General features: G+C 40.9%; 1 protein-coding gene across 2 annotated transcripts in view; it reads right to left on the bottom strand.

The window, feature by feature from the left end:
* Positions 1 to 22,941, bottom strand: part of bcas3 (BCAS3 microtubule associated cell migration factor) — a 323,492-nt gene that overhangs the window by 32,122 nt on the left and 268,429 nt on the right. The gene's annotated exons all lie outside the window — the stretch shown is intronic.

Genomic DNA, 22,941 nt, shown 5'->3' with positions numbered 1-22,941 from the left:
TCTCTCTCTCTCTCTTCTCTCTCTCTCTCTTTCTCTCTCTCTCTCTCTCTCTCTCTCTCTCTCTCTCTCTCTCTCTCTCTCTCTCCGTGTGTGTGTGACAAAACAGCCAGCCAGCCAGGCAAGCATGCATGCAGATGCTATAACAAGTGGTTTATTCTATTAGTTTGTACCAGACGGCAACCTCCGGATCTGAAAAGTGAAGCTAACGCTGAAGTGCCTTAAACTTGCATTCTCTCTGCTGGCCATCAGGGGGCGACTCCTTTGGTTGTAAAAATAAGTCAGAATATGAAGCTACTTTTTACTTGATTTATTACCTCAGTAAACATGAGTTTATGGTCTCCATCTCTAGTTTCAAGTCTTCTTCAATACAGCATGACGTTCATTTATTCAATTATGGTCCATTTAGAGTCAAACAGACCATAAAGCAGGGGATGCTTTAGGGCAGGGCTACGTTATGATTGATAGGTCCCCACTATGGCCTCATTAGCGTTGCTACTATGCTACCAATGCTATTAGGTAAGATGACTTTAACACTACGCTGTAAAGTTGACCTTGAATTATGAAGCTAACTTTATAAACAGCTTCACACTAGAAGCCAGATGGATCCAGATTCAGTAGGGTTGCTGCTCTGCTGCTTGTATTTGTCAGATCCATCCGTCGCTCCTCCACAGTCCAAATATGGTCACTTCCTTCACTGGTTGCAAAAACTCCAAGATGACAACAGCCAAAATGCCAAACTCATGGCCACAAAACAGTAGTCCACAAACCAACGGGTGATGTTACGGTGACAATGTCCACTTCTTATATAGTCTACAGTCCATCCATGTTTTCTGTATTTCCTAGCACACAGCAATACACACAGACACATGGATGCTGGTCTTTCCAGGAAAAGAGGATCTCTTCATCCTGTCTGCCTTCTCACTGGGGTTTTGCTGATACTCAAAAGACCACTTGAGAAACATTCCTGTGTGTGTGTGTGTGTGTGTGTGTGTGTGTGTATGTGTGTGTGTGTGTGTCCACTTCTCTGAGAGAGAGGCAAGCAAAAGTGTCTACATTAAGTAAGACTACGGCATGCGTTCATTCAAGTTTTGGTCAACAAGGTTTGTGATCCAAAAATGCTGTTAATAATTATAATGATAAGTTGTCGAGTAAGGCAATTCATGTAATGTCTATAATCATCCATAGGAGACCTGTCTGTCTGTCTGTCTGTTCTGTGATTAATCAAACTTTTTGCAACCAGAGAACATAAGATAAATTTGCTCCTTCTCGTGCTAAATAACTAAAGGAAACAACTGTAACACTATATGATATTGCACTAAAACACGCACTTATAATATGTTATAATATATAAGGACATTATGGAGGGATGTACCACCGGGTTAACCTTAGTGAACATATTGTTGACAAAACTGCAAACCTGTAATTATCTGAAACTGTTGTTCAGGGAGGCAAAAAGCATTTGGAAGATACCCAGAGGACACAAGAACATTATCAAGATACAGATCATTTAAAGGTCCTGATCCCAAAGTTGACCAAACCAAGAAGACATCATGATTAGGGACAAGTGGACCGGAGGCCAACACCTCACCTAAACTGACCCCAGTTTTTAACCAACATGTTCTTGGTATAAAGAGAAATGGACGAGAGAATAAGTGCAAATTCAAGAGCCTTCAATTGAATGAAGCTTGAGTTATGAATATGGCAACTTAATCCATAAAATAAAAGTCTTCTTCAAAAGAAATTTCTCGAAAGTGTAAAAGATAATCGCAATATACTCTGTTGAAAGCTTTTTCTGCGTCTAAAGATATCAAAGCTTCTTGGGTTGTTGGGTGGGATGAAGAGGGGTTTTAGATAATATTAAACAGGTTGGAAAAGGAATGCCTATTTGGAATAAACCCAGTTTGATCTGATTAAATTATAGATGGCAGAGTAGATTCTAGGCGTAAAGCAGTTTGGACAATAATTTAAGTTCTCATACAGAAGGGGGTCCATACTCTTTTTCCAAAAAACAAGGGATAATGATCTGATTCTGGGCACTTCCTACTTTGTAGGGATGTCATAGCAGCACTGATACCTCCCTCGTTCCTGTGTCAAATAATCAGCATCATTTAGGTATAATGTCTGGAGGTAGGCAAGTGATGAACCATACTTTTCATGTGGTTTTTCACCTATAGATGCTTTAGAATTGAGAATTTGGCAGCTGAACCTCTTAAACCAAATTCCCCAGGGGTTGAGAAATGATGGCCCCGACCCCTTTGGTGGGTAATGTCACAAAAGGCCGACCCTGAAAATGCATTTCATACTTCATTAATACCGAAATTCCATCAAAATCACATTGAAAATGTGCCAGCCCTGAAACTACCCAGTTCCTGTACTGGATACACTGACTGCAGTTATATTTCCACGTTACTGACAGCACAGTTATCTCACAATTATAAGACAGATTTTTATATTCAAAATAAAATTAATTTTAGCGTGCTGAGTCACAGGAACATTTTATTTATACCTCACCACCTTAAGTTTTAGGCACTTTAACTTTGGCTTCACCTTTCAGAACCGGAGGTTGCTGCCTGGGATGGATGTTGGAGGGTAAATCAATTATATGAAGCTAGAGGCACTTAACCAAGATGCATAGGTTGATGTATCTAGTTTGTGACTACCTTAAAACATTAGATATACATTTAATAATTTTCTTTTATGAGATACATTGAATTTAAGATACTGCAGACAATGATTGAACTCACGTTATTCTACGAATGCCACGAGAGCCTGATTAGAATGAGCTTAAATCCTACTGTCCTACAAGTCTGCCCGCATAATAAGACTTGTGTGGATCGCTTTGAAAAGGTTGTTATAATGAAATTTTAAAATATGAATGCATGTAAGACCTCTGCCAAATGGTCAGCTGGAGGTTTTATCGCGTTGTACATTTATAAGCAATGAGCCACACTTCACTCAGTAACACTAAGCCGTGTCGTCCAGATGGGCCTTTACAGCTACAAAATTCAATTCAGCCTTTAGAGAGAGACAGACACACAGACAGACACACACACACACACTCACACACACGCACACATACACACACACACGCACACATACACACACACAACCCAGTTATCCAGCATTAAATCAACCATCGTGCACGGCATAATAACATCATATCACCTCTCCAGCAAAACACAGGGCTGTTGTTTGCCACACTCTCAAACACACTCACACACAAACAAACACACACACACACACACACACACACACACACGCATCTAACAAGCTCTCATGGTCAGCTTTGATGGAGGGCCTGCTGGCACTAAAGGGGAATCCTTTGAAAAATCAATCCAACACACACACAGACTGCTTCTGAAGTGCAGTAAAGTTATCAGGAAGCTTAGCCACTGTGTGTGTGTGTGTGTGTGTGTGTGCGTGTGTTTGTATGCTTTGGAGATCGGTCAGTGTTATCACAGGAGGGAGCATGGAGGCCCGTGCAGCCTCTCGCCCTAGCATTAGCACCTGTCACCGGCCTGCAGCGGAGCTGAGATTGGCCAGGCCTCAGGACAGACACGCACGCACACACACACACACACACACACACACACACACACACACACACACAGGCACAGGCACACACACACACACACACACACACACACACACACACACACACACACACACACAGTAGTCTGCTCCCTGATAGCCGGTGAGCCAGGCAGATCAAAGGTTTTGACAGCGGTGGCTTTTCTGGATGATAAGAGCTTGGCAGAAGGTTAGGAAGCTTTACTTTTATCAGACCAGGCTTTGACCAATATGGGTATTTGAAGGCCGATACTGATAGCTTCAGACTGAAACTACCGATCACTGATCGTTGGTGGGGATGTCCAGAAGTATTAAATCTTTCCTAAGATGGAAAAGAGTTTACACTTCTTGATCTGTGTTTCCTGGAGTGGAACGTTTATAACTTTAACTTTATTATAGAAAAAAGTTATGTTTTTCATGGAGTTTGATTGTTATAAGTCATCCAATATTGAAAGGTGTTCCAAAAGTTCCTATTTAGTCTGCAAAAGATGTTCTAGGGTTTTCAAGTACAAATTGATACCTTTCATGTAGGAAATCATTACTAGGCATTGCATGCTATGATAATTTCATGTCACAACCATCCTGGCCAAAATAATTATAATTCATGAGTTTATACAAAAAAATCATAAAAATTTGCTAAAAAAAACCCCCTTAAAATGGCATTTCAACGTATTGATATCACTTTACATTTTGTTTAGGAGCTCATTTTTTATTGTGTCGCAGACAAAACACGGATAACTTTTTAGTGAAAAACAATGAAATCATCTTAAATAAGATGATCAGAAATCATATGATTTACCTGCATAAATTAACGATAAACACATTTAAAAAATGTATTTTTGTGGTGTTGTTGAATTTGCCCTTTTGACATGTCCCTGCAGGGCAAAACAGGTGTAATTAATAATATGAATTATGTCCCTGTTCCATTTAGGTAGGCCAGAGCTCTAATTGCGCACGCTGTCTCACTGGAATGGCTCTGATTAACAGAACGGGACCAGAATAATTCAATTACATGTGTTTGCCTTGAGATGACAAAAAATAGCGGCTGTGAAAAGTCCCTGTTGTATTCCATTATACTGAGAGGTAAATTACCCTTCTAACTATTGTTCAATTAATTTTAACATACAATGCTTTCACTGAGAAATGTAACCTTGTTTGTACAAATATGCAATATAGCACAATCGTGAAAGCATTGATACTCTTATTCAAAGGCATGCTGACTTATTTTGTGGTTACTGCACAAAAGCTTTTATTACTTATAGATGGATGTAGCTTTTTGTTCTGCTAACATGTGGCATGTAACCCTAGTAGCCATAGTGTGATGACTATTATGTACAACAACAATACTACAATAACGAGCATGCTTACTCTGGTTTTATCTCATGAAATTTTGGAAATGTGAAGACTGAAATCAACCTCTTCTATCCACTGTGTTGGTGTGAAGGCGTGTGTGTGTTCTTGGCATTCAAATGTGTTTACTGACTTTATTTTCTTTTTTAATTTCCCTCTTTAAATCTTTGGAAATGTGACGTTGGCAGTAAGAGGAGGATTCAAAACACACGTCCTGGATTGCTGTTTCTCCCTCCATCATGTTAAAACCCAGCAGGATTAAAAGCCACTCTCCATCCAGTTGGTAGTCCCACATACTGGCCCTACTTATCCCTCCAGCCAGTGCTACTTTCCTTAAAGATTTAATCACACCGCGGTGCAATGTGTGTGTGTGTGTGTGTGTGTGTACCTTCTCATCAGGGGCTTAGGATGGCACAGTTGGATATGAACACACATAGCATCAGTGCTTTACTATAAAACTGTCACCATTACATTTTAATAAAAGCAAATAAAAAATGATGGCTAATATTGCTGTGCCTCATAATATAACATAGTTCAGCCAGTCCCTCCAGGATTTTGTTGTCTTTTTGGGGGATTATTGCGGATGAAAATGCCAGATTTCACAACCTTAAAAAAATATGCACGTTGTGATGTGTTTAGGTGTTGTTTTGCAATAAAATCACAGGAGTGAAATTGGTTAGTTGCAATTTTTGTTATTGTTGTATAATTCCTTCAAAATAAATGTCATCCGGTGTGAATAAAACTGCACTGTTTTGAGTGATCTAAGTAACCATATCATAAAGGCTCGTGATTACAACAATGAGACTTTATATTCCTCAACTATTTTCTTCATCTCACACAACACACACCACACACTTAGGCTGTCAACCAAAAAACAGACATTTGAATATGAAAAGAAACAGCATGGCCTCATGTGCACCGAATGCACCGCACAACAGGAGTCACACAATGAAATGTAACGTTAGGTCAAGCTGAACAAGGAGCCATTCAATAAGAGAGAGAGAGAGTAAGAGAGAGAGAGAGAGAGAGAGAGAGAGAGAGAGAGAGAGAGAGAGAGAGAGAGACCATGTCCTAACAACAAGCACAACGTTACATCATGTAAACAAATGTAGCCATCAGCTGTGAGCCAGATCAGACTGGAACACTTTCGTGATGTAGATAGGTGAGAAATACGAGCTTCCTCTATAAAGCACACGTTCAATATTGTTAAATTTACTTGAAGAATTTAGTCAACAACAAGCAGGAAACTTTAAGGGGATCTGGTGATCTCCATCCTGCAAGCTCCCACGTTATTGAGGACATTTGCTGAATAGATTTTAGCAAGTTCGTTGGATTTATCTCATTTGTTGTTCTCTTGCAACATTATTTTTTACACTACTGCTGATGATTCTGCTGCTGCTGAAAGCTCATTAATACATGTACATGTAAGAACCTCTTCATTAATGGGTGGCATTCCTCAAGTCCAAACAAGCAATTTGCAGGTTTGTGTAGTTAAAGGGGAACCCTACTGGTTTTACACATCAAAGTGTGTTTCCAGGGGTTGTGAAATACCGCTGCTGGAGGCTAGCGGTTCGAAGCTACTATAGCCACAAACTTTTTTTATCCATCTCTCACATGGTTGACTCTATTTCTTTATTTTCTTTTTGGTGAAACAACAGTTTAGAACAGGTATATGAAATAAAAGGTTGGACACTTTTGATTCCACTCTACAAGCATGTCCGGCAGATCAAAAAGTCGATTAATTTTCACGAGTAGCATCGCACACACTGAAGTGAAGGTTTACTGCATCGAGGCCTCATGCCACTGTTTCTGGGTTACCTGTGCACTTAAAATGCTAATGCCTGCTTAATGCTAATTCAATTAGGCTTTAGTGCGAGGAGGCTGATCGAACTAATTCCTTTATTATGGTCTCTGTATAATATGTAATGGTTCGTGTATGTGTGTGTGTGTGTGTGTGTGTGTGTGTGTGTGTGTGTGTGTGTGTGTGTGAGAAAGAGAGTGTGGGCTTGAGTGGGGTTTCTGGGAAGTCAGGCACTGGGAAACCAGGAACAGTCTGTTACTAACAAACAGATCATAAATCAGGTGGTAATTCAGGTGGGAAGTACACTGAGTTACCAGTTTATTGGACACACCTCTAAAATCAATGTGATCCAACACAACAGTTTAGTAACAAATCCCATCTTTGTGACTCTTAAAATGTATTAATTCAGCTCTATTGTCATCGTGGTGGTGTTGCATTGAATGATTTGATTGCTTATACTGGAACCTTCTGTAATTTGCTATTTGGCGACAAGCTGGCGTGAAAACAAATGCTAGCAAGGAAACCGAACAAACGCAAATGAGAAGACGAAACTGATTAATTTCCATAAGCAGTCATATGGGATGATGATGATATGTTGTATGTGAATTGAGGAGGCTGGTTATTAAGAATTTGAGAGATGCAAACTGGTATCAAAACCCTGTCTCTGACGAAATATGTTCATATCATGAATCCTGACATTTTTTTGGCTTTTGGTGTCCTGTTTTAACCAAAATATCACATACATCTTTTTCTTTTACCCTAAACATGATCTTTTTACTAAACCTTACCAAGTAGTTTTGTGGCCTAAACCTGATAAAAGCAAGGTGGTTAAATGCGTTGATGCGTACGTATGTAGAAATGTTGATAGGAAGTGTATAAGTTCTGAAATGTCGAGATTGTATGCATTCATGCATGGTTTGAGGAAACCTACAATGCCATTACTTTATTCTGGCAACTGGGTTGTGTAAACAATGCAATATTCAAAATATTTTTTTTAAATCTGCTTTTATGAGGAAAATAACAATCTAAAGGGTATTACATTTTTACCACGTGTATTTGCTACTGTAAATGTGTTGTTGGTGAATGTATCTTCTTAGATACAACTGAATATGCAATGTACAAAGAAAATACTATGTTCCTTCTGCCTGTTTTTATGCAGTTGTGGGCAGAGGGAACATCATATCATAGTCAGAAGTCATTGGAAGGTCACTGTAATCCTATACTGTGTGTACACTCCATGGTGTTAAGGCAGAGTACATTAATTCCTTCTTACTTTAGTACAACGACACCATTCACATGTCATAAAGAATCCTTCACAGAAACACAGTTTAAATAGACTTTCACTTTCACACATACTTCTATGACTGTGCTGTGAACCCACACTGACATCCCTTCAGGCCGTGTGTGTCTGCATGTGTGTGTCAGGGAGACAGAAAGCGAGAGAGAGTGTCTCCGATATCCTCGGGGAAACACGGAGAGTGCTAGCTAGCTGGCGGAGTAGGTTTGTGGTGCAGTGTTAGTGTTAATGGAGATGTAAGCTCACAGGATTAGCACCCATAGGTAGGTGTGTGTGTGTGTGTGTGTGTGTGTGTGTGTGTGCTCTTGACAGGCAGGGCCTTTCTTTCATTACATTAAGGCCAATGCCCCTAAATCATTTACTCCCTTAGCAGTCTCAGTGGTGTCGGTTAAGTGTTAGTAATCCCCATCAATACCGGGGTCTGCCTCAAGGCACTTTACTCACTACCGCACACACAATAACACACGACGCGCGTGCACACGCTCACACACCAAAACATATGGCATTCAGCTATGAAGACGCATTAACCTGGACGCAGTTAATTGCAGTCGAAGTCCACAGACTACTCTAACACACTTACCGCCCACCAAGCTAATTCCAGGCATGTCGAATGAGACAGCAGCAGTGCTTTGCTCACTATTAGACTTAATGCTTTAACTGCAAGCTATGGCTTGTATGTGTCTGTCTCAGCACCATGTCATCCCACAAACACACACTCTCTCACAGACACAAACAGAGGCTTCCTTCAAGCCAAACGCTTACGTTAATATCATAGACTGAATATAAGAAGTGGACGCTGTCATCGTGATTGAGACCATAAACTCATGTTTATAATGTTTACTGAGATAATATATCAAGTGAGAAGTAGAGTCATTTTCTCATTGCCTTCAATACTTCGGACATCTTTTTGCGACCAGTGGAGTCGTCCCCTGATGGCCAGTAGAGAGAATGCAGGTAAAAGGCACTTCAGTATTGCCTGGATGAACGCAAATAAACAATGTAGCTGTGATTTAACTGCAATAAACAGATATAAGGATGATTCAAATAATACAAAATGATGACGATTTGTAGAACGTCTTAAGTCATGCTTTGTTAGTTCTGTCTGCAAAACGACAAGCAAACAATTTTTAAAATGGATCGACTGATAGACTTGTGACAGTATCACACAAATATCTCATTTGCCTCTGTCGCACCACCCAGCCCAAAATTTGCATCAGTTCCCATCTTAGCCTTGATGTTGTATGTAATTACGCCACATGACAAATTTGCTGTTGATTTTGGTGTGAACACAGCATAAACATACCAAGATGGTTTTCCTCAACCCAGTGTTCGTGTTGCAGAAACATAATAACCGACAAATTCAAATAAAACGTTGCAACACGAAAGATCCATCCATTAGAAATGCATTAGTTTGAAAGTTGTGAGTGACAAAAAAAAAAGAAAAATTCATGTCCATGAATTCAATTCTAGACTATTTCATGAAGTGCCGTGTCGGACGTTGCCAAGGCTCCTGTATATACAGTACATACATGTCCTATATGCACATTACAGAATATTGTCATAGAGTCATACTTGTGCCATATGCTTGCGTGCCACAGACCTCAGTGCTGATGGCACAGCACATGCATGCTCATGTTTGCACACACATCAGGTAAACACACATGGACTGTGTGTGCATGTGTTTTCTTGGGGGCTGATTATGCTGCTTTGTTAGATCAAGTGGTGTGCAAACACACAGTGATGTGGGCACCTGAGAGGAGACGAACCCTGAGAGGGCTTGCACGGACACATACAACAAAAACATATATACCACCACAGATCTCTAAAAGACAGGACTCACAGTCCAAACACACATCCTTCACCTAACAATAACTCGGGCGTGTGCAAGTATACAGGGACAGCGTTTACATTTAGGTCATTTGGCAGACGCTTTTGTCCAAAGCGACTTACAATAAGTAAGTCTTTTCCACAATCTCACTCTCAGACACACATTCATAGATTTTTTTTTTTTAAATCAACCGTTGTTCACGTACTTTTTTTCCCCACAAAAAATATAAAACAAAGGAACTGTGTTTTGTGTGAGCACATTAAACGGAAACAGCACAGCATAGAATTTTGCATTAGGTAACCTCCAAACAATCAGTTTGTTACAGATAACAAGTCAGAGGCAAAAGCACAACACACATTGGCCACTTTACCTAGCATAGCACCATTTAAAGTGCCTCTATTGACACCCATAGCCCAGGATGGATGTGCAATACAGACTGAATAGGTAAGGTTGCTGGGTTGTCCCAAACCAGGAGTAGTTTGACACATGTGCAATGTAAATTAAGACGAGCAGGTGTTTGGATGTGTGTCATATGCCACCAGTGTGTGCTGCACTTAAGAGTTTAGGTGATGGTGCTGGAAAAACTTTATTTTGGATTACAATGTATTATTGTAGTATTTCGAACATTTTTCAGAGACCCACATCTCTCTCCGAAACTGCGCACAAGACACCCAATTATGGAGAGAATGAGTAGGTCAAAAGGTTTCCTGGAAGTCTAAGCCATACAGGGTCTGTACCACGGCAATGTCACGCCAGTGCTCTAAGATGGTTCTGTTCTGCTGGAAAGTCAATAGAAAGGCATAAGACGGAAGCTATTCAACAAGAAGAGGATTCAACAAAAATACCACATCTGGTTCAGGCGGTAATCTTCTGTTCCAAAAAAGTGAAGCCAAGTCTGGAATGCCTTAAACTTGCATACTCTCTACTGGCCATCAGGGGCGACTTCTCTGGCTTCATAAAGAAGTCTATGAAAAAAATGACCCTACTTCTCACTTGGTTTATTATCTCAGTAAACATTGGAAACATGACTTTATGGTCTCAATCTTTAGTTCCAAGTCTTCTTCAATTATCCCATTTAGTAGCTACCTTTTGATTGACCACTGGTCACTACCACAGCATTGCTACCGCGGCCTCACTACCATGCTACCAATGCAATTAGCCACTACAATTACTATAACACTTAAACTGTAAAGTTGACCCTGAATTATGAAGCTAAGTTTGTCAACAGCTTCAAATCAAAAGCCAGATGGATCCAGATCCAGTAAGGTTGTTGCTCGGGGTGCATTTCTACCACTTGCGTTCATCAGATCCTTCTGTCGCTCCTCCACAGTCCAAATATGGTCACTTCTGCTCACTGGTTGCAAACATTTAAAAAAATGGTGACGGCAAAAATGCCAAACTCGAAGCTTCAAAACTGTAGTCCAAAACCCCCGATAACATCATGGTGACTACATCCAATTCTTATAAACAGTCTTGGATGAAGACCTGTATAATATTGACGTGATATTGGTTAAACAGATCAAGCATCAATTTTAGAACTTCTTAAGGGACAATAAAAACAGAGACAAATCTTTCTGGGGTACAACATGGGACCCAAGACAGGAAAGAATGGCAAACAAAATTGCCAGTTTTCTATGCCCAACTAAGGACTTGAGGTGCTTTTATATGTGAGATAATGTTTGGTGTACATGTATGCAAGACATTTTCAGGCTGGCTGCAAAATTACACAAATGCAATGGGGGAAAGTAATTCAATATGCTGATAGAAAACAGCTGACAGTGATTAGGGAACTCACTGTATCAACATGCTTGTTTTGACAATGGCACGTATAGAGTAAACCAAATGCTGGTTCTTCCTACCCATTTGAGACCAAATGGTTAAGAAGAAATTTGCACCCAAATCAGCAGGAAGCCAGTCATGCTGGCGTGGTTTGTCTTTTGATGGTCCTGCTGCACTAATGAATGTCACAGGAAAAGAGGCCGTGGAGGTGAAAAGAGAAGAGGAATTACAGTTGCCTTGAAAGAAATCTCTCCCTGGTCCTGTTGGTTTTCCAGAGAGTATTAATAAGGGCCTGAAGGGGACACTGATTAGAAGGGGGCCATACATTTAACACTAAGCAGACTCCAGAAAGGGTGTGTTTGCTGACAAATGAGGAGGCGTGTTCTGACAGCCTGTATGTATGAACTATAAATTTACAAGTATGGCGTATGTTTGATGCTTATGAGTGTGGTTGGGGTTTTTTGTGCTTATGAATAGCTGCATTCATTTCAGGCCAGGGCATTTAAAAAATGAGGAGAGGCTGTGGGTTGGGAGAGGTTGAAATGCTCTTTTATGTCAATTGCGTGACATATTGTGTTCCAAGTGCGAATACATGCATCGTCATACCAGAAACCTGCACCAAAAATCAAATTGCATTCTCCATACCTCTGTAATCGCTCTAACAACAGCACTGTCAACTGGTCAAAACTTGATTTAAAGGTTCCAATTCCGAAATGGATTTTTTAAAAGAATTCTGCTCCTTTAGCTTTACTGTTGTGCCATATATGTGAGGCTAAATCAAAGGGGAAACAACTACACCAACTGGCCAGCATGTGAGCCAGAAAGGCAGCATCTACTGGCTTTTCATTTCACCAGCCGTGGTAATTTACAAAGTTCCTCAAGGACAACTAGAACCATTACAAACGGGCATGGGATATGAAGAGGAGTGCAGCAGGTTATTTAAACCGCTCACAACGTCATTGGTACCCATACACTGAGTAATATCTGTAATAGTGGTGAGGTGCCTGTGCACTAAAAGACCATACCAAACCAGCCATAACGTAACTGTACTGTATATATTCCCTATAAATAACATGTAATTCCTTCAGTGCTACTTTTGTACAGAGTGTTCTTTTATTGTTTCCATTCTATTCCAATTAAATATTCTCAATATGTTTATACATTTCTGTGTGTGTAGCTGGGATGGGGCTACGACTACATTTCATTGTGGAATCCTGTATTATACAATGACAATAATACATCCTTGAATCATTTTCCAACACCCGGCGTCATCACAGAACGGATACAAAGCATCTTTCATCTGGCCGGAGACGTGGCGCCCACACAACTAAAGCTCTTTTCTGGGCGCTAGACATTGTTTTCCATCAAACCAAAACAAAGATTGGGGAGTGTACACTTCACGGTGCTAGCATGGCCGGCTAATTGATTTCAGGCCAGATCGTGTTGCTGTGTAATGGATCAGGCTAACGTGATGATGAAGCTGGGATGGTCATGGTGATGACTTTCACAGGGACTCCAGGCTCATTTGTTTGTTTGACAGGCTGCAAGGGTGTGTGTGTGTGTGCACGTGTGATTCTCCATTTGGCATAAAGGATATGGATTAAGCTATAGAGGTGACAGATGATATGTTTACAGGAGAATGTTTGCTTTCTGCACGATATTCAATTACAGGGTTTGTGCACCGCCTGTGAATAAACGCATGTGTGAGAAAGACACACAAGAGTATGTGCATGCCAAGTCATTTTGTGCATTACAGGCTGTGTGTAAAACGGGGCACAGGCCTTTGTCATTCATAGGGAACTTGCTTACTTCACTGTCTCTCACCACAATCTGAACCCCACACTTCTTCCCTTCTTACATTTCATGGGAAGTAGTCCAGTTCAAATCTAAACCTGTGCTGTCTGCTGTTTACTGGAGTTCCGACACAGCACAAATAAATACCGTAGTTATTTCCAAATACAGTGCTGCCCCCGAACCCTGTCCTCAGTAAAAGGCAGGATTGGTTGGTAGAGATGTGCTGTGGTATCAGTACAGTTGGTACTTATACACCGTATACCAGAAGTAGACATCACTCATTGGTTTGTGGACTACGGTTTTGGAGCCTCGAGTTCAGCATTTGGCTATCGCCATCCTGGTTTTTGGTCATTGGCATCTTGTTTTTTGGAACCAGTTAACAGAAGTGACCATATTTGGAAAATAACATGCAAAACTGACGCGAGAGTAGAGACTCATCGTTTGAAGTATGGGGCCACTGACCAAGTGGTGATACGTGAGGTGGGAGTGAGAGTTGGCCATGCTATGCGAACAGTGATGATGAATATTGTACCATGCCTGGCGTCCTCTCAAGGGGGTAAACGAAGAGGATTCCAAAAGTCACAGCCTCATGTTCCTGGAAATCCTCCACAATCCCATTTGATCTTAACGCTCTGCCTCGCATAATGTGTCCCTAAGCTGGCGTTATCACACCACAGAGAGGGCCGAAGGGGATAGACTAGGAGATCTACAGTCGCATTGCTCGCAGGTTAGGGTAAGCTTCAGCTCCTATAGCAGCTCAGAAAACGTGGGATCCATCAAACCAGTACCAATAAGCTCAGATAATTCACATGTTCCATCCTGCATGGCATCCACAGGCAGCGAGACAAGCACGAAAAAGACCAGCTGGCAGGACAGCCAAATGGAGATGGGCAGAGATAGAGACAAAAAGGTGGGGAGAAAAGCTTTATGATTGCAAGCCGACTGCAATAGCCGCTTCATTTGAAACAAATAAATCCCCCATTATTGTGTCACTCTCTTGGGTCTAAAAGCAAGCATTTTACAGGGAATAAATCATATTGTACTGAGGGGAGGGGAGAGCACATTTAATTTCCTCATCAACTTTGGGAAGAATTGTATTGGAAATCAAGCAGCCACCTGGGAATGGCCTCCTCTCCTCTTTCCTCTCATCCTCTTGTTTGTGCTATTTGTCTGCTCTGTCTGTAGCAGTCCGGTCCTCTCTCCCCTTCTGTCTGTTCAGACATTCTGATGTTTCACACAATTAAAGTCTTGCTTTATGTCTCAAATAATTCGGACACAAAGTGTCACCATGTTGTTTAAAAGTTGCTTTGCTTTCTAAGCACAGTCTTTTGTGTGGCTTGGGAGCAGGCAGCAACCTCAGCTTCTGAAACATGAAGACAATGCTAAAGTGCCCTTAACTTGAATTCTCGCTACTGGCCATCAGGGGGCGACTCTTACGGTTGCAAAAACAAGTTCCTGCATGGATGTCTAAAATGACCATTTCTTAGTTGATTTATTACCTCAGTAAACATTGTAAACATGAGTTTATGGTCTTAATCTCCAGTTTCAAGTCTTCTTCAATAGCATGATGTTCATTTATGAACAGCATTATTATGCTTTAGGACGGGGCTACACTGTGATCAACAGGTCACTACCACAGCATCGCTTTCGTCACTACCACACTACCGATGCAGTTAGCTACTGAGACTTTATCACTGAGCTGTAAAGTTAACCTTGAATTATGAAGCTAACTTTGTTAGCAGCTTCACACAACAATCCAGATGGATCCAGATCCAGTAAGGTTGCTGCTCTGCCCCTTTCTGCGTCAGATCCACCTGTCGCTCCTCACAGAGGTCACAAATATGGTCACTTCCTTTACTGGTTGCAAAAATTCCAAAATGGCAACTGCCAACATCCAAGATCTGGGGACCAAAAAGCAATTGGTGAAGCCAAGATGACTACGTCCACTTCTCCTATACAGTTAATGCTTGAGAGTCATCAGCTTGAATCTGTGGACCAGCCTGGACACCGAGGAGCAGAAATAGTCCACTGGCAGCAGAGTGTGGTGTCAGTTCTGTGTAAGAACTTGTCAGACTGCATGAATATGAATCTGACTACCTGGAAAAGTCAACTTGGAAAAAAAATGTGTTTGAATAAATGTGCATGTGTGTGTGTGTGTGTGTGTGTGTATATGTATGTGTGTGTGTCCAACTCATGGGCAGCCAAGCCTCCTCAGACCTCTAAACAAGCACCATAAATTCACCCTCCACTTACCTGCAGTAAAAATGTCAGGAGCTAGGCTTTTATTGGGCCACACACACACACACACACACACACACACACACACACACACACACACACACACACACACACACACACACACACACACACACACACACACACACACAATGTACACTGAACCTGCTTAGAAGTCACTAAATACACACAGCCTAATGCTTCTAACACACACACACACACACACACACACACACACACACACACACACACACACACACACACACACACACACACCAAAGTCTTTTCCTCCTGTCTATCTAGCCCTTTTCCTCAGCAGTCTAGCAGCTCTACATTGATATTGACATGAAATGTGGGCAGTACACAGGGACTCCATGCTAACAGCATTAGCCACATAGATCCTGTCACAGCCACTCTGTCACTTCCATACACCCCCACCCTCTGACATACACACAAGCTGAAATGAAATGACATTACCGTAATCCAAGATGGACCTAAAAAGACACATATAATATCAAATCTTTCTCAGAAGGATATTTCTTGACAGTATTTCTCCCAAAGATGGATTTTTAAAGGCATATTTACACCATTGAATGTAACGTCATCCTCTGAACACAACAAGCTGCAACAAGTACACTGCCCCTCTAAACATCTCACGTCCAGTTCCCAACGGCATATCGATGGTGATTTGGAAAAAAAATTATAAATTGTATGTAATTCGCTTTACGTTTGACGTACAACAAAATTTATAATAAACCAAGCTAGATTACTTGGATAAAATGGTGTCAGCACCACAGAAGCAGGAAGACGTAACAGTGCTAAGAGACAACCTGCACAACTGTTGGTGAGTGGGCTTTTTCTTTTCTCTGTGGAACACTCTGCCTCTCGCCATCAGGCGTCTTCTGTACAACTATTTTAAAGCCTAGCTAAAGTCCACTTGTTATTGCTACAGAAGAGTCCTGAGTAGTGTATTGTAATTTGACTGTGAATGTTTTGACTGAACTGTTCTTTATTTTTGTTGATCTGTTTTTGATTTATCATTTTTACCTTATATTTCATTACATTTAGGGCATTTAGCAGACGCTTTTGTCCAAAGCGACTTACAATAAGTATTCTTGTTGTACAGCACTTTGATGGAATGCGCTTTATAAATACATTTTATTATTATTAACAACACATCAACAGCTGGAGGATCGCTGACCTCTTATTTATTTCTCTGCTCCATGTTTGTTTTTGTTATTGGTTTGATTTTTTTTTACAGTTGGCCTTTATTGCGTACAATGTTGCAATATATTGTTATAAACAAACAAAAATTATGGTATACGTACACACCCAAAACTTTTGTGTGTGTGTGTGTGTGTGAGGATATATATATATATATATATACATATATATATATATATATATATATATATATATATATATATATATAATTTTTTTCCCCCTCAGATCACAAAGAACCAAAAAGACTTTGAAAACATGACGGATTTGTACTTTCATTTTTAACGGCTATGTCTGCACTTTGTCTTAAGTTATCTTTACTTATCTGTATACAACCTACTGTATAGACATTTAATCACCAGGTTTCTCTTTGTAAACTTGACTTATTTGTATTTTTATATTCCACTATATTGTTTTCATGTTATCTGTATTTAGGTAGATAGTTACTTATTGAATATACATCTTTTAACTTTCCACTTTCTATATGTAAACGTGTTTCCCATGAAAATGAAGAACCTTTGAATTGAACTGAATTGACAGAGAGAGAGAGAGAGAGAGAGAGAGAGAGAGAGAGAGAGAGAGAGAGAGAGAGAGAGAGAGTCCTTGTGAAGATGTAACCTGCCAAAGCACAAAAGGTTAAAGGATGGCAAGTATGTATGTTCCCCCTCCTCCTTCTCAACATACACATACTGACATGAAAGCAAGCAGCAGTGAACAGTGGTGTGTGTGCGCGCGTGTGTGTGGGTGTATGTGTATGTGTGTGTGTGTGTGTGTGTGAGACACATCTGGGAGTGTAATCAGTGGGCTACTTTCAAGAGCTGCCAAAGCAAACAGGCCAATAAGGAATCCACTTTACAGACCATCGATCTCTGCTGGCCACAGCCAACACAACACACACACACACACACACACACACACACACACACACACACACACACACACACACACACACACACACACACACACACACACACAGTTTGGAACACAGTGGGGATGAGCAGTCGCAATATACACAATATTCACACACAGTACACTTACACCGTTATACACGTGCACACACAGCAGGAAGACAACAGTAGTTTTAAAATTCAGTTGGGTTTTTGTACGTTTGTATTATAAATCTAATAGTAGCTTTAAATATATATTTATACAGAAAATAAAAACATTCACAGATGTTGAAGAAAATTGCCCAATCCATGATATTCCACTGACTAGTAGAGACCCGGGAGAGTTTTTCCAACAACTTTATTCTTGTGCAAACTTATCTTCCTCTTCTCTCAATTACCTTTTTTTTCTATCCCTTTTTCTCTGACCAGACTGGGGGAAAACACAGAGATACAAACAAATAAACAATGGAAATATTGTTATGGGGAGTCTCTGAATGATTCAGAGCGTCCTGCACCGAGGAGCCATCGGCGTCTAAAACACTTCCAGATGATCATCAGACAATAGAAGGAGAGAAAACAAGACTGATACGTCATCCATTTACTTTGAGCCACAGAACAACAATAAATCCTGGAGGGGCAGCAGGCGCACACACACACACACACACACCCACACACACACACACACACACACACACACACACACACACACACACACACACACACACACACACACACAGTATGTTTGTTCACGTGCATGTGAAGCGATCTGGAAAAGGAAACTAGATAGATTGAGCTGATAGGAAACTGCATATACTTGAAAGCCAAGATATAATGCAACCCACCAACAGGTTGTTTTGACAGCGCGCACACACACACTCACACACGCACACACACACACACACACTCACTGATGCATGCACTCACACACTCACACACGTACACACACACACAAACACACACACACACACACGGCTGCCAAGTGCAGGAGACAGCCTCCATTGAGAAAACCAACGAGCTGTGCCTCTCCTGAGACTGAAACACACACACACACTTGCGCACGCACGCACCAACACAAAAACAGACACACACCAACGCTATCGCTGGCAGCATCAAAGTGAAAGCCAGTGGCTGTGACAGAGCTGTGAAGCCATGCCGGCAAACATCAGCAGTTAGCTGCAGATTCACGATATATTTACTTCCCTTCTCAATAGAGTGAAAACTGTGATGTGTGTGTGTGTGTGTGTTGATTAAAATCTCAGGTTCCACTTACACCATGGCTCGACTGATTTAGGTGTTTATTAAAATATCAAATCAATCATCAGATCTGGCCAATGTTATCTGTCACCTGTGACATGACGGATATAGTGTGCTTTAAAGGAGCTGCACTAAACATCCTGATCATGGAGATAGCAGCAAACCATTTGCTATGGAAAGCTGTCGTGCAGTAATGTCTCTCTGAGCAGAGAATGAAGTCACTCTCCCTCTGTGTGCGTTGTTATCCGAGCTTCTCCCTGCTTTGTTTGAATAGCCGAGGCAGCCGCCTGCAATGCTCCTGTTCTGGTATCTCGCTAGTGCTGTAGAAATGATGAATGCTACACGTCATTGTTTATCTATGAAAGGTGGTGGGTTCTAATGAGATATTTTGAGATATTCAGATTGCTCAAACGTGCCAATGTGAATGGTTACTGCTATGATTAGGGATTTAAATTAAATTAAAAATAGAAAAAAGATGATTAACAATTCAAAACATTATCGATGGTCAGCATGTCACCACTTAGGCGTGGCTCATTTTACATCATTACTCATTTAACAAATGTGAACCGAGAACTATTTTAACAAAATGATCAGTACGTGATCCAATTTAAAGGCCTCAGAAGTGCTGGAACATGAAGCTACCAAGCTAGCTAAGGCTGAGAAGCTAGCCGGCTAGTGTTGACCCTGTAGTCATGGTGCTCGCAGGTATCTGTTGGTTCAGGTGTTAAATAATATAAACGTTACAATTTCACTCATGGAAAAAACCTGAGCACGACTTCCTCAATCAACCATTTTGTTTGTCACAGTAAGCACACGCCTCCTCCTTTTTTGTTGCTACCACCAGCTCACCATCGGTCACATCCATTTGACACAAGAAATGGAGGATTTAGACACAGAGTTATGGATTAAATTTGCTCCACTTACATGTTGCCGTTTTAAACATGCTTTTTTTTAACCTGTGTGGATAAAACATGTAACATATAGTTGCATGAATGAAAACAAATGCACACACGCTTCCGTTTTCCTCCCTCCTACCAAACACTGTCGATGCTGTGAATGCAGACAGATTTCACTTAGTCTGGGTTCCAATGCACTCATTAGTCACAAGTCTGGCTTTCATGTTTTTCTTTTGCATCCCATAGTGGTCCAAATGTGTTTCAGAGGGCTTTTCCTCCCTGACAAGAGCACAATTTCTGTTTTCCACAAGAACACAAATTGTTCTTGTGGAAAATTGTGGATACTTTGGATTTTTTTATGGTATCACAAAGGTTTAATGTGAAGGAATTTCATACTCTGACAATTTGTACAAAATGTTCTATGGAGGGATCTATGGTTTAAGTCATTGTCCTATTTAAAAATGACTTAGATGACACGTCAGAAACACATACGGAGTGATTTGACTTCTTCACAGAAAGTGCTGGACAGAAAGCGAGAATGGAAAGACACGAGAAGATGAAAAAGGACAGCAGGGTGAGGTAACCATGTGCAGATGGACCCTGTGTGTGTGCGTGTGTGTGTGTGTGTGTGTGTGTGTGTATGTATGTATGTGTGCAGGCAGCTGCAGGAAGGATCCTGCTGAGAAAGAGCAGGACGTCTTGTCATCCACTGTAGCCACAACATCAAGACACACACACTCACGCACACACACACACACACACACACACACACACACACACACACACACACACACACACACACACACACACACACACACACACACACACACACACACACACACATCAAAGGGTGTGTGGCCAGTACCGTTCCAGCACTGTGGTGGTGTGGGGAGACAAACAACAACAGCTTCACACACACACTTAGACAGACACACACGATTCTCTGCCTTACTCACGCAGACACACACACGCTAACACACACATATACAGTATAATCAGTCACATTCATACATGCAAACAGACACACTCATACACATTCTCACACACATCTACGTACACACTCACACAGCCCACATAATGGGCCATTTCAGCACCAAGACCACAGCTAATACAGTAAATGACAGGGAAGGACTGGGGGAGAGCCAAGCTAAATGTGACACTGATTTTCTGTAATATGTGTGCGTGTGTGTGTGTGTGTGTGTGTGTGTGTGTGTGTGTGTGTTTACCGCCCTGACACCATGACTCTACAGGCCGGGGCCCAGATGCTGGTGTGGCAGCTACGTTGTTTGGTTCACCGTCCACACACACACACACACACACACACACACACACACACACACACACACACACACACACACAGATACATGCACAGAGCCTTGTCCTTAAACAACATGGCTGTGGTGTTGGAAACTCTGACCAAAGTGTCAGTGGAAGCATCAAAGCAGTGTAATGAGAGAGCAGAGAAAAACCAGTCAACAAAGCAGCTCACACCAGTCCAAAACACAGGAATACACTCCACCGACCCGCTCACTGCACTGGGGGGTCACCAGGCTGAGGGTGTAGCATGATATGTATGTGTTTAGGTGGGAATGATAGGGCGAAGGCATGAGACAAATTGCCTTGCCAGTGTAACTGCAGGAATAAAATGGTTCCTATTGAGCTGCTCTCTTTATTATAGACCAAAACTGATGCCCAACTATAATTATGAACTGCAGCAATTAGCTGACAATTTTGTCTTCAAATTGGACAACTTTACCAAAAGAAGCCAAGAACATTTTCCCCAAAACTTTTAGCTTCTCCTTTCTTAATTCCCCAGGAATGAGCTTTTACACCAAGGCTGTGTCCTAAATATCTCACTACTCACTATATAGTGAGTTCTCCATTTTGTAGTGCTGTCTGAATGATTAGTGAGAATTATTAGAGAATAAAGTGACAACCGATGGTCAACTGGACTTGTCTGTCATGAATAAAAACTGTGAGTTAAAAACAATGCATGTTATACCACTGTATGATTTGGAGGAATGGTTACTGTCAAATAAAAGAGCTCATAAAATCACAAACTTTTATATAAACACATTGTCAAAGTGGAAGATTGCCACGCCCATGTGTTGACATGTGTGACACGGCCGCCAAATGTCTTTAATAACAGAATCTTGTGGTTGGTCGACTTTTACACCACAAATGAATTGTGCCAGAGGTCACTTGGAAGAAGACTGAGAAGTTTTCAGGTGTTCATTGTTCACACTAACTGTAGAAAAACAGATAATGTGGCAGAAAATGACCATCACCTTTTCCGTTAAGTTTGCAGACATTTACTTCATGTCAACAGTTCGCAACGAAAGCTGAACTCTTTCCAATTAATGTGACACTGAGCTTGTGACACTAACGTTAACGCCATAACATAAGTCATTTTAGATAAACCTTGATTTTTATTTGTACCACAGAAGAGTGAGGCGGGTTTCACCAAATATGAAAATCAAATGAAAGTTTTTGTGGGAATAACGGATGATCCTGCTCCCACAATTCAAGGAGAAATTAAAAATAGGGGTGAAATACCGAAAAATTGCTACAGAAAATAGTTTCATATTAAAACAGTACTGGCTTATATTTGAACAAACTCATATAGTGCAGGTGGGAAAATTGTGACCATGCTAGTTATTAGAAATTACATAATGACTGGATGAAAGTATATTAAAAGTCCTATTAGTAATGGTTATTATCTACTGTTTGCAATGCCTTTCTATTGTTTATGTGAAGGAGTAACATTAGTTCAGTATCGTTTTATTCAGAAAGATACTCGGACACTCTGGCAAATTTTATTCAGTTTTAGTGTAACACTCCGGTATGTTTTCTGACTTACATTAAAATCGTGTTTTAGATTGTGAGATTAGGATATTCTTTTAAGGTCAAATTCATTCCTATAATAAAAAATATTTTTTTTAGAAATGTAGACAATATGCGTTGAGTATTTATTTCTACAAGTATGCCATCTTCGTCTAAGTATGTGTGTGTGTCTCCAGCCCCGGTGC

This window comes from Eutrigla gurnardus (assembly GCF_963514095.1).
Source record: "Eutrigla gurnardus genome assembly, chromosome: 10".
NCBI lineage: Eukaryota > Metazoa > Chordata > Actinopteri > Perciformes > Triglidae > Eutrigla > Eutrigla gurnardus.
This window is presented reverse-complemented; position numbering and strand designations above follow the sequence as displayed.